The sequence below is a fragment of the Parambassis ranga genome, chromosome 10 (genome assembly GCF_900634625.1).
Source record: "Parambassis ranga chromosome 10, fParRan2.1, whole genome shotgun sequence".
NCBI lineage: Eukaryota > Metazoa > Chordata > Actinopteri > Ambassidae > Parambassis > Parambassis ranga.
This window is the reverse complement of record NC_041031.1, coordinates 24,176,298-24,188,797: the sequence shown is the minus strand read 5'-3', so window position 1 is coordinate 24,188,797 and position 12,500 is coordinate 24,176,298. Positions and strand designations below refer to the sequence as shown.

Here is a 12,500-nt window from a genome sequence, read left to right as displayed (position 1 = left end):
GTGTCCTTTATGTCTTAATAACACAATGACTCCTAATATATTTACATGTTTATTTGCCATCTTATTTATTGTTGTTCATGCTTCCAGGGACAGAAATCCCTGCGAAGCTGCAGATTATTGAATGGAACCCACAGTGAGCCTGAGGACTCGGACTCAGACAGGCTGTCTGTGTCCGAGTCCTCAGTGTGAAGTTTATTCTTTAACAGCACGCAGTTAAACCGGTTCGATGAGGCTAACAGCATTAGCTTTCTGTGCTAGCAGCTGCAGAGAAACTTCTGCGGTAAATGTAGCTCAGTGAAGATAAAGTGAGCAGCAAACTTACCTCAGAAAACTGCTCAGGATTCCAGAGCAGCGGAGAGTTTCCTGAGAGCTGAAAGTGAAAATGTTTAAAACGGCCCCCGAAACAGACAGACGAGCTGAAACCCCCAAACAAACGGAGGCCGACGCCTTCCGGGTTCTTCTTCTACGTTTCCAAACAAAACAGGGGCTCCCACTGCCGGCGTGGAGGGTTCACTACACCTAAACACAACTAAACCAAAGAACATTAATTTTAAAAATAATAAGAAATACATGTTAAAATAATAAAAATAAATACATGTGAAAATAATATAATTAATACTACTAAATATATGTTAAAATAATAAAATAATAAAAATAAATACATGTTAAAATAATAAAAATAAACAAATGTTCAAAATAAATAAATGTAAAAAATAAGGATGCAGATGATTTCACTGGTTTGTATCCATCCAGCCTGTGACCCTGTGCTTCAGAGTTCAGAAGATGGACAGGTGGATATTTAATCCTTCAAACTATGAACTCAAACATTGACTCGTCTTCTCTGCTCTGCATGTCTCAGGGTGTCATGTTCGTTCCAGCCTCCTCTCAGAGTTTCTGCCTGCTGTATCCAGCCATTCAGCTTCTATTCAGGCTGTTTTTATTCTGTCATATTCATACAGCCATTCTCAGCAGAAGATGGCGCCACAACTATTTTTCAAACCCCAGCAGCGGCTCTGACTCATAAAGCTCTGACAACGAACCTTTAAGTTATAATATTACAGCATTCGTTTTCCTGACACTAAAGACAGCGAAACACGACAAAATAAAATAAATTACAGTACAATGAAATATGACACAAAAATATCAACGATGCAAAAACATTTCCAAGAGTTTAAATCGAGGCGGCTGGAAAATAATCCATTTATATGAAACCAGCACACATTAAATAAACTAATAAATAAATAAACACATTAAATAAACTAATAAATAAATAAACACATTAATTAAACTAATACAACATAATAACAGAAGATAAATAAAAAACAGGAGAAATGAATGTCACGTTTTTATGTAAATATGTCAATGACCTTATTTTCTGTCTGAACTCGGGCTGAAGGTGAATCTGTACAGCAGGTGGCGCCACAGACCACATGTTGAACTCCACCCTGCTGCCGGGACGTTAGTGGTGTGATCAGTGAAACCTGTGTATTGATAACACGACAGCTGCTCTGCCGGACCGGCCGTCAGTGATCCTCCTGTTTGTGTTGTTGTTGTGATGCAGTGAAAGTTGTTATAAGTTGAGTGTGTGACGGACGCATCGACTGATTAAAGTGTCTTTGATGGGAGGCGAGTGTCCTGTGGGGATAATTAAGATGCTGCTGCTGAGCGAGTGGGCCTCACATCTGAGAGCAGAACCTGGGGTTCTGCAGCCGCCCGGGCTCTGAGCTGCTCTTAAAGGGACAGTGTTTGAGTCGGAGCGGCCTGCCTTTAATAACAATACTAATGAAGTGGTCCGTCACAGAAGATGAATGATGCTGCTGCATTATGCATGTGTGTTTTGTTCATCAGAGCACTTACTGCAGCTTTCTGCCCCACTTCCCTCCTCTGGATCTACATCTGCATGAATGTTTAAATCCAGTGTTTAGTCGGAGCTGCAGTTTGTTTGTCATTAAAATGGAAGAGCAGCGACGCTCCAACACAAACCTGCTAAGAGAAATGACAGTAAAACATTTATGGGAAAAGTTACAGAACACAACAACAGCAGAGTCCACACACATCTGCTGAGGAAGACAACAGCGTCGCACACTGCCCAGCAGGCTTCAAGACTCTTTGAGCTGCTAGTCCTGGATTCTGTCAGGACGCGTTGAACTTCGACGGATTCAAATTGGTTTATTTCTTGAAATAAAAACAAGCAGGCAGCAAAGACACGTCCGGAGAAGTGACGTGTGCAGAGCTCAGAGTCTGAGGGTCACCACAGGAAGGTGTTGCTCTAAACATTCAAAACACGGACATCAGGTTAACATGCTAAGCTGTTAGCCATGTAATACCACTGTGAACCACTCGGGGGCGAGTCGGTGTAGTCTGGTCAGCGGCTGCTTCCTGCTGCTCACTGGAGCAGTGGGTCCAGTCCACAGTCAGCTGTCAGGACCTCCACTTACTGCCTGTGGTGTCAGTCAGCTGTGACCTCCTGTGGGGCCGCAGGCCGCGGGTTGGGTCCCGGTGTGTGTGCAGCCATGATGGCTCCCTGTGGGAGGATTTAACCCAGTCGTTCTCCAGTCATTTAAACAGTTAATTATGATGGAACAGATAAATAAAACACGGCCGTAGCCTGTTTTTATGTTGCAGTGTAAAAACTTCGGGGTCAGTAAATCTGCCGCTGATGACTCGCCTGTCGTCGGGCGGAAGCTGCTGCTCAGCACGGCTGGCCGAGCCTCAGGCCTCCTCTGATCCGGATCCCTGATCTTTAACTGAACTCTGAGCGGCAGCTCTGAGGGGTCATGTGGAGGTCAAAGGTCACGGCCTTCACGCTTCTTGAAGGATTGGTGTCGAACAGCCTGATTATTGTCGTCTGATCTTCATCACTAATCACAGCAAAGTCTTCATCACGCTGAGTGTCGGGGTGAAAATCCCCTTGTTTCCTTCTGATCACCCCCTGAATTAGTTTGTAAGGAAGGAGCGGATAAATTCTGGTCTCAAAATTATAATTTATTAAACAATGAGGCAAATTCTGAGTCGCAGAGCTCTGGGTTGTTGCACACACAGAACCAAACAAGAACAACACAAGAACAGGACAACCAACAAGAACAAACAACCACACAGCAACAACGAACAATGCAACAACAACTGGACATGGAATTCACACATTGATATACCCCATGGGCGTTCCTGCCTGCCGGCCCACAGGGGCATCTACCGCCCCCCTGCAGACCCTGGTTCATACAGCAACTAGACCATTAGTGTTTACTGCCAAATAAGGTAAAACTCCAATTCCTTAAATCTCATAGGTTGTGAGTCCAATCTGGGGGTGACCATAAAACTGGGTACTCAGGAGAAAAACACATTCCTTTAGAATCTGGCTTTTATCAGGTCAAAGGTGCTGCTGTCCTTAGTCTGAATTTATGACCATCTCGTACCAACCGGAGCTCTCTCCAGAGAGCAGAAGAACAACTGATCTCATCTGCCACAGCCTGAACTGCAGAAAACAACGTTATATGACATACTATGAAATTACTTATTAATACATTCAGTATCCGCAAATTACTTTGATTTTCTATAAAATTTCCTAACACATAAACACTTATGAAAATCACATTATTAAGCGATAAACACATATAAACATGAATACTTATATATCTGAACACACTGCATGTTAACACCATGCAGAATAAATTCTTTCACCCAACAATTCCCTCTTTTGAGCTCTTATAAGAGCTCACAACAAATCTTCCTCGTCGTCACCTGGCACGGGCACCTCTGCTGCCAGCAGAGGCATCTGATATGAAGGAGGATGAAAACCTGAATCGTGCTTTTCAATTGCTGACACAATTAACCTGTTACATAAACAGTGCACACAGGGAATATAACAACAACAACAACCACATGTAGTCAAAATACCCAAAAATGCTGCAAAAGAAGTGATTAGTGACATACCATACTACCGCCTTCCAGGGTCCCAGCACCCTAATCAGCCAGTCGTCCAGGGGGTTATCTATCCCTGAGTGCTCATGCAACATACTGGAAAGAGTTCTCAAACCTTCTAAAGCTTTAGTGACCTTACCGTCGGGAGCAGTGTTTTTGGGAATGAACGTACAACACATTTCATCAAACATAGCACATACACCTCCTTTCTCTGCCAATAACATATCCAAAAACATCCGGTCCTGTACTGAAATCAAATCCCCATGCATCGTCTGGATATAATGGGGCAGGTTCAGTGCACAGGTGGGGCCTCGCTGATGCACAGGCAACACAACCTGACATGTTTTGCTCCCTCACCTGTTTTACCATCCATCTGAACCAAATATTATCATCCTCATAACCGGTAGATAACGCTAATACATCGAACGGGGTGAGCTTATGGACTACAATGTCGGGTTAGGAGTCCCAACATTGGCCAGGCACTCCGGAAGATTTAACATAAGGGTTGTGGTCCAGGCCAGTAATTGATAACATAATGGGATTCTGCGTGCAGCTCCAATCTCTTTGTATATGGAAATACCCACTGAACAAGATCCGCCCGCCTGAGGTGGTTTTAGCTTTTTTAGGTGCCCAATTTGTGTGCTACCACCCCAATCCACAAACTTCTCCATACTGTCTCCACGACACATTATATCCCCCGCAGTTGATTACTGCGCACAAATCAAAGATAAAAGAGAACTCTGAACCCTTATAGTAGTCTAACTCTATACCTCCCCCGTTTCTCACACATGCATCTCCTCCTGTCCCTGGTGCTCTCCTCACCCTGCGTGTGCTGGGCCCTGGATTTGATATACCATTGGATCCTGGAAAACTGACAAAATAATTATGTTCACACAAAAATAAAGTCAAAGATACAATAACTACTGACATGAAAACACAAGCTCCCAACACCCTCCAGTTACCCCACAGTCCCATCTTGTCAGCCGGAGTTTTCTTGACACAGGAGCTAGAACCTCTGCTCCTGAAACTTTAGACCTTCCTCTCGACAGCTGACCTTACTGATGACTGTGGTTCGTCTCCTGGTGGGGTGATGCGCTTAACTTCGCCTATCACCCTTAGTTGGAGTGATGCGCTTAACTTCGCCTATCACTCTTAGTCCCACGCTGATCCCGATGATTGCTCATGTATGTGTATTCACCGTCTCATCCTCTTCAACCAAGTAGGGTAGACTACCTACTGGTCACACTCCTGGTTTCAGGGGATTATTCTGCCCCTTTTATTTTATCCTCCTCCTGCTCCTTCTAATGTCGCTCAGCGTTCTCCCTGGTTCTGTAGCTGGGGTGCACTGGCTCCAGTGATACCAGGTGTCTCCTTTGCCTTTCAGCCGCACCGCGTGGGAGGTGCGCTCCACCACCTGGTAAGGACCTGTCCACCGTGGCTCCGACCACTTTCTCTTTATCACCTTCAGGAGGACCCACTCAGCTGTGTGTGGCTCCTTCTGGACTCTCCATCTCTCCTTTCTCCTTTAATACAAATACTAACACCAAAGCTTTAAATTCATTATATTATGGTTTATATTAATACCATACTGCATACTTCTTCAGTCTCAGCCGGCCAGCTGGTCCAGGAAACTGTTGACCTGTAAGAAGCTCATAGGGTGTACATTATATGGCGTTATTAACAGAACATCAATACAATAGACAATACTTGAACCCATATAAATTTGGTCTGTGCACAGATTTTAGCCAATTTTTGTTTTAGGTTGTAGTTTCATCCTTTCCACTTTTCCCTGTGACTGTGGTTGATATACTGCACCATACCTCTGTTTTAGGCCTAAAGTCTGCTCCACCTTTTCCAAGTCTAAACTCTTAAAATGAGATCCATTCTGGGAATCCATGCTGTGGAATGTAATAGTTAATCAAACAGTTTATTGTCCGGTTTAAAACTCAAATACATTAATCCTGTCTCACCCTCTTTTTTCTGAAACAGAACACCATTCACAGCTCCACCTGTTTCAGAAACATCAAGATAAAATGGGACTAAGTGATCTAGGAGAACCAGATCGTTATAGAAGTTGAGACAATGAAAGAGACAAGAGTACAGGAGGCACAAAACCTACATCAGTAAATGATGAAGACCAGATGTTATGTGGTAGTGTGGCTAACATCTCCTGAGCCTTATTATGCCTCTACTGTATGAATGGCAACCTAATAAGCTTTAAAGGATGAAGAATTCTAAACACCTATCCTCTGTGCCTATTCATTAGAAATAGCTTTACATTTCTTAACCATGGAGCTTAATTCTATAATATTATGTGTGGTACAATTACTAAGCAAACAAGTGGCACACTATTATGTGCCATTTTGAGCCATTTAAAACTGTTCTGGTGTTAACTATACGTCAGCAGCTACTCCCTCCTCAGTCACAAACAATTTATCTGCTGTGATGGACCAATGTAGTCCCTCTCATTAGGAGGTAGAACCTCTCCTGATAGAAGAGATCCTCACACCTGTCATAGAAGAGAATAACCTACAGGGATCAGTGGACAGCCTATAGAGTCAGAAAGACATTATCCAGGGTTTCCACAGCTGGAATAGACTGAGGAGACCGCCCCCTTAAGGAGACTCAGGTAAAAACGAGTCCAGCAGATATCTTCACAAGACATCTGTATCATAGTGGTTCTCATCAGCCACTGTCCAGCTACTCCAACACTCTGGAAGCATAAAAAGTCTGTCCAGTAAGAAAAGTCACCATTAATCCATCTGGGGAGCACATAATGGAGGTTCCAGTTTTGATCAACAAGTCTCTGCCCATCAAATTCACTGGTGATGAGCTGGAGCGAATGAAACAATGTCTGTGGTGCTGCTAACACAGTTTCACAAGTTCTGTGAATGGCAAAGGTTTCCCAAAAGAAGCCAACCGACGAAACGATGTGAGATGCCGGTGTGATCTTTGACAGCCATTTCCCTGGGGAGGATACCAGGGAGCCCCTTGTGGTCACTGACGGGGCTGCTTGTAGTGACAGTCTCTTTCCCAGTGGCCAGGTTTTCCACAATAGAAGCAGTCACCTCCACTCAAACCGCTGTATCCACCCTTTCCATGCCCCCCTCCCCTACGGCCACCCTCTTTTCCCCTCCAGTTACCTCCTCTATGATATTGACCCCACCCACCTTGATAGTGGGGGCGGGTGACCCAAGGTGGGGTTAAATACATATCAAGATTTCCCACAACTGGGGACTGTGGCTGAGGTGGGGGAGCAGGCTGAGGCTGGACCACCCTCTGTGATGCAGGGGTGTATTTCTTCATTTTCCTCTGATATGCTGCTTCCTTTCTAGCTTGAGCTAACTGCAGCTTTAATAATTGTGTCTGCAGCCTTTTCATCTCCATGGTCTCTTTGTCAGTGTTGTCAGTGTGTAGATTCATATGGTGTACAACATGTCTCTCCCAAGCAATAGAATCAATTCCTGGTAAATCAGGGTCATTTTTCAGGGCCTGCTGAAGCAACAGGGGAAGCCCCTCCTCTGTTGCCTGTCTGTACCAGTGCTGCTGGGCACCAAGTTGACTAGAGTTCACTCCTGTCTGTCTGTCTGTTACTCGCCCCCTCCCATCAGGGACAGTCATGATGGGGTACATCCCAGGAAGTGGGGTCTGAGGCGAAGCAGAAGCTACAGCAGAGGCTGGTGAATAGGGAGGCAGTATCTCCGCCCCCTGAGTTCCCTCGCTCTCTACTTCCTGTTTAATGTCAGTGGTACTACCAGACTCCTTACAATCATCATCTATGCAGCACAGATATGCCTGATATAGAATCTTACGTCTCTCATCAGCCTGCACTGCCTCCTTCAACTCAACTGTCCCTAACACTAATAATCTAATAATCTCCTCCTTTCTCTCTCTCTCTAGTTTAACTTTATTCTCCGCTGTTGCAATCACACTTTTTTATCAGCTTTTTATCATCTCCTTTCACTCCCTGCTCTGTCATTGCTGTACACACTGCTGCTTCCATCTTAGCTGCAGCCTTCTGTTGTCCCTCTGGTCCTGCCTGTCCGCAGCAATGGCTCAACATCTTACTCATCTGTTCATCAATTGTCTTCCACGTAGACATGATTACCACTCACCAAATCCTTCTTGCGTACCTGCTGTATGTTAAAAATGTACCTTCTATATGTGCCTTATTCTATCCCTCACTGTGACTCTGGCAACAGAGTCACACACCTTCACTTAAACACACTTTCACACACACAGACACTCATTCAACCTGCAACACACACACTTAGGCCTACACACACACACTCACTTCTCCGACGGCACGGAGTAAACACCTTTCCTCGACGGCGCGAGGTCAAAACAATTAAACACAATTTTCAATACATAAAACACAACTTAAACCATAGGCTATATATTTTCTTCTCTTTTCTCTTTTCTCGTGATCCTTTTTTTTGTCTTTATTATTTTGTGATCACTGTGACACTTTTCCTCTGTGTGACCCTTTTTTTTTTATTTTTTAAGCTTTAGGCGGTCATCACTGTCGTTTCAGGGGTCATCAAATCCCACGGGCTTTCAACCGAGCTTTATCTATATTTGCGTCCAAATATAGCGGGGGATGCCACTCCCAATGACATAACGCTCATTCACGTTATTGTATTAACCCTTTTTTATTCTTTTTATTTTTAATTGGTTAATATCTCTCTCAGTGTCACTTTTCCTTTTTCTCTTTTACTTCATCTCATTTTCTCTTTTACTTCATCTCATTTTCTCTTTTACTTCATCTCATTTTCTTTACTTCATCTCATTTTCTTTTACTTCATCTCATTTTACTTCACTTATTAAGACTTACAATCTGCCTCTTACAATTTGAACTCTAAAACACCGTACCCATCCCAGTGACTACTTAATTTAGATTGTCCAATGTGCAGAATTTTGATTAAACAGGTATCTGCTTACCTTGTTATTATTGGCCAGCCAGTAGTCACTCCGTCAGGCAAGATGTCATTTGACCCACACTCCTTCGAGTCCCTGTTCGGGCGCCAAATTGTCGGGGTGAAAATCCCCTTGTTTCCTTCTGATCACCCCCTGAATTAGTTTGTAAGGAAGGAGCGGATAAATTCTGGTCTCAAAATTATAATTTATTAAACAATGAGGCAAATTCTGAGTCGCAGAGCTCTGGGTTGTTGCACACACAGAACCAAACAGAACAACACAAGAACAGGACAACCAACAAGAACAAACAACCACACAGCAACAACGAACAATGCAACAACAACTGGACATGGAATTCACACATTGATATACCCCATGGGCGTTCCTGCCTGCCGGCCCACAGGGGCATCTACCGCCCCCCTGCAGACCCTGGTTCATACAGCACTAGACCATTAGTGTTTACTGCCAAATAAGGTAAAACTCCAATTCCTTAAATCTCATAGGTTGTGAGTCCAATCTGGGGGTGACCATAAAACTGGGTACTCAGGAGAAAAAACACATTCCTTTAGAATCTGGCTTTTATCAGGTCAAAGGTGCTGCTGTCCTTAGTCTGAATTTATGACCATCTCGTACCAACCGGAGCTCTCTCCAGAGAGCAGAAGAACAACTGATCTCATCTGCCACAGCCTGAACTGCAGAAAACAACGTTATATGACATACTATGAAATTACTTATTAATACATTCAGTATCCGCAAATTACTTTGATTTTCTATAAAATTTCCTAACACATAAACACTTATGAAAATCACATTATTAAGCGATAAACACATATAAACATGAATACTTATATATCTGAACACACTGCATGTTAACACCATGCAGAATAAATTCTTTCACCCAACATGAGCCACCGTGAAACGAGGACAGCCTCATCCTGTTTGCAGCGTGACGTGCGGCAGGGTGGCGCCGCCTCCGCCGCTCCTCCCTCAGGACGCTCCGGCAGCGAAGCCATCCGCACTGTAATTATATGACTCGTCTCCGAGGGACGAGCTGCCGCCGACCTGAGAGGACAGAGACGCCAGAGCAAACAAACCCGACCTCTGTGGAAGCAGCCGAGCATCGGGCCGACCGGGCCTCCGGCAGGCTGCTGCTGTTAGTGCAGAGGCCTGAGGAACTGTCTTCATCTCCATCTGAGCGCCACCCAGGTGCAGGAACTTCCTGTTCAGAGCTCAGAGCTGAGCAGGAACTTCAGTTCAAACTTTCCTGAATTTCCCCAGAAACAGAGAGAAGAGACAAAGAGTCCGTGTGGCGCTCTGATGTAAAATTGATGTCCTCCTCTCCTGGCGACCTCCGTTTGGCCGTCTCATGTTTTATCAAACATTCATGATGCTCTGCGTGCCCTCGCCCTCCTCCCTCAGATCCCATAATGCATCTGTAATGTTCTGTCAGGTGAGGCATGATGGGAGAGCGGATGATGGAGCGCAGCTCCTGGAGGGACGGAGGAGAGCCACGTCTGATCCCATGCAGCTTAAAGATAAAAGTTTCAGGAGCCCGAGGTGGAGCCCAGAGGAGCGCCCGCACTCTTCAGCTTCTCTTCTTCTTTTTTGCAAACGGAAATGATTCAGGGTGAGGAACAGAGACACATTTGGAGCAGCTGCTGTATTCAAACTTCGGACGCCTCACTGTCCTCTGGTCTTTCGCTGCATCACTTCCCCGGCCTCCCATGGTTCTTATTTAGCACACCATCACTCTACCTCTCACCCCTCGCTCCCCCCGTCTCCACCCAGAGCCTCCCTCCTCTTCCTCCGCTCATTAACACCGAGCCCTGATGGATGTCGAGGTGAGGCCTCGGCCCTGTTGCTTCGCGCAGGAACCCCCTCACCTCTTGGTGGAGGTGGCAGTCGAAGAGGCCGCCTGGTTCCCCCGCGGGGTCGTCCACCATCTGCTCCTCCCCCTGCCCACCTCACCACAACCGCCACCGACGCCGGAGCCCTGTGACTCCCGAGCAGCTGCTGCACCGAGGTGATGATGGGAGAAAGATGCTGCATTCAGGGCCCACCTGGAGATCAGGACAGACCCAGGTTTCTGTAAGAGCTGAAGATCGGACACAGAGAAGGCCAGGAGCCTGCAGGAGGTCTGCAGGAGCCTGCAGGAGGCTGCAGGAGCCTGCAGGACCCTGCAGGAGGCTGCAGGAGGCTGCAGGACCCTGCAGGAGGCTGCAGGGTCACAGATCCACGCAGGACTGAAGCTAACAGGTATCACAGCGCATTAGCTTCTACAACACAGTCCCTCACATTTAGCCTGAACTGGAGGCTAGAGCTAACGTTAGCTTCTACTTAATAACTGAATAGTGTGGTAACAGTTAGCTAGAGTCTCCAGCCCGAGCTGTTAGCCAGCGTTAGCTGAGCTGTAGCTTCTGTAAACAGCAGAATATAATCCAGATCAGTGAGGATGTTTCCTGTGTGAGTGTTGTGTGTCTGAAACTGTGTGTTTCTCTTCTTTCTGCTGATGAGGAGGAGGAGATGATGATGGAGATGACCCACAGTCATTATCATTCGCCTCACTCCCACAATCCTTTGCTCCAACTCCAATTACGTGGTGATTGTATGCTTGGCATGGAAAACATAATTAACAACGTGTGCGTCTGCCAGCCTGAGCAGCCAACTCGCTGTTTGTGCAGCACGTCGATCTGAACGCAAACGCATCAGCAGCGACAACACAGGCGGCGCCGCGCTTTCAGAGTGCCGCGTCCCACGAGGGAACCGCCGCTCACCATAATGGCGGCGGCGGCTCGGAGCGCTCGTCTCTGATGGACTGCAGGCTGCTGAGGGACAGCGCTTTGTGGTGTGGACAAGAGGAATTATGGGAGAGCACGCCAAGAAAAACCCAAGAGGGAAGGATGGTACGAGCGAGCCGGTGATTCTGCCGCTTTAAAACACACACATGAAGATGATCAGTGAATCAAAAACACACATGTTCTGCAGGGCTGACATGAACACCGTGTGTGTGTCATACAGTCCAAATGTTTTACTGCTGCCATCACTTCAGGGAAGAAGAGGACATCTCAGCCTCAATAAAACTTCAAAGTCCCTGACGGTCATTTGGTCTGTAACACATGTCCATGATAAATAATGATAATGTATTTAGCTCCTTAGCTTCACTTAGCACCAGCGTCCTCCTTCATCTTCAGCATTGCATCAGTTTGAACTGAACCAGGCTCACATGCTGACAGATCGCTTCTGATCACCATCAGATGACATCACAGAGGGACAAACAGATTTCATGTTTCTGTTTAATGTGAAAATGATTTCTGGGTTTTGTCGACACAACTGGAGAACCTCAGTGACGTGAGGAGGAGGAGGAGGACGCTTCACTTCACCTTCCTCTGGTTCCTCTCACTGAGAGCAGGGATTATAGAGTCTTATAAAGAATGACTTCCATCTGGACACTGTGTGTGTGTGTGTGTGTGTGTGTGTGTGTGTGTGTGTGTGTGTGTGTTTGGGGATTTCTCTCCCTGTAAAACATCTGGAGAAACAATCTGCTGTAAATAAGCAGCAGCGACTCACTGCCACCCGATAAATAAAAAGAGGAGAAGCTGCAGCCTGTTTCTGCTGACACACACACACACACACACACACACACACACACACACACACACACACAC

The 12,500-nt window shown here is 45.8% G+C and overlaps 1 protein-coding gene across 1 annotated transcript in view; it reads right to left on the bottom strand.

The window, feature by feature from the left end:
• The window catches only part of LOC114442134 (matrin-3-like), a 7,576-nt gene extending 7,180 nt beyond the window's left edge, over positions 1-396 (bottom strand). Inside the window, exon 1 of the mRNA XM_028415428.1 lies at positions 323-396. The gene's annotated coding sequence lies outside the window, so the exon portion shown is untranslated. The remainder of the gene's footprint in view (positions 1-322) is intronic.
• Positions 397-12,500: the final 12,104 nt, after the last annotated feature.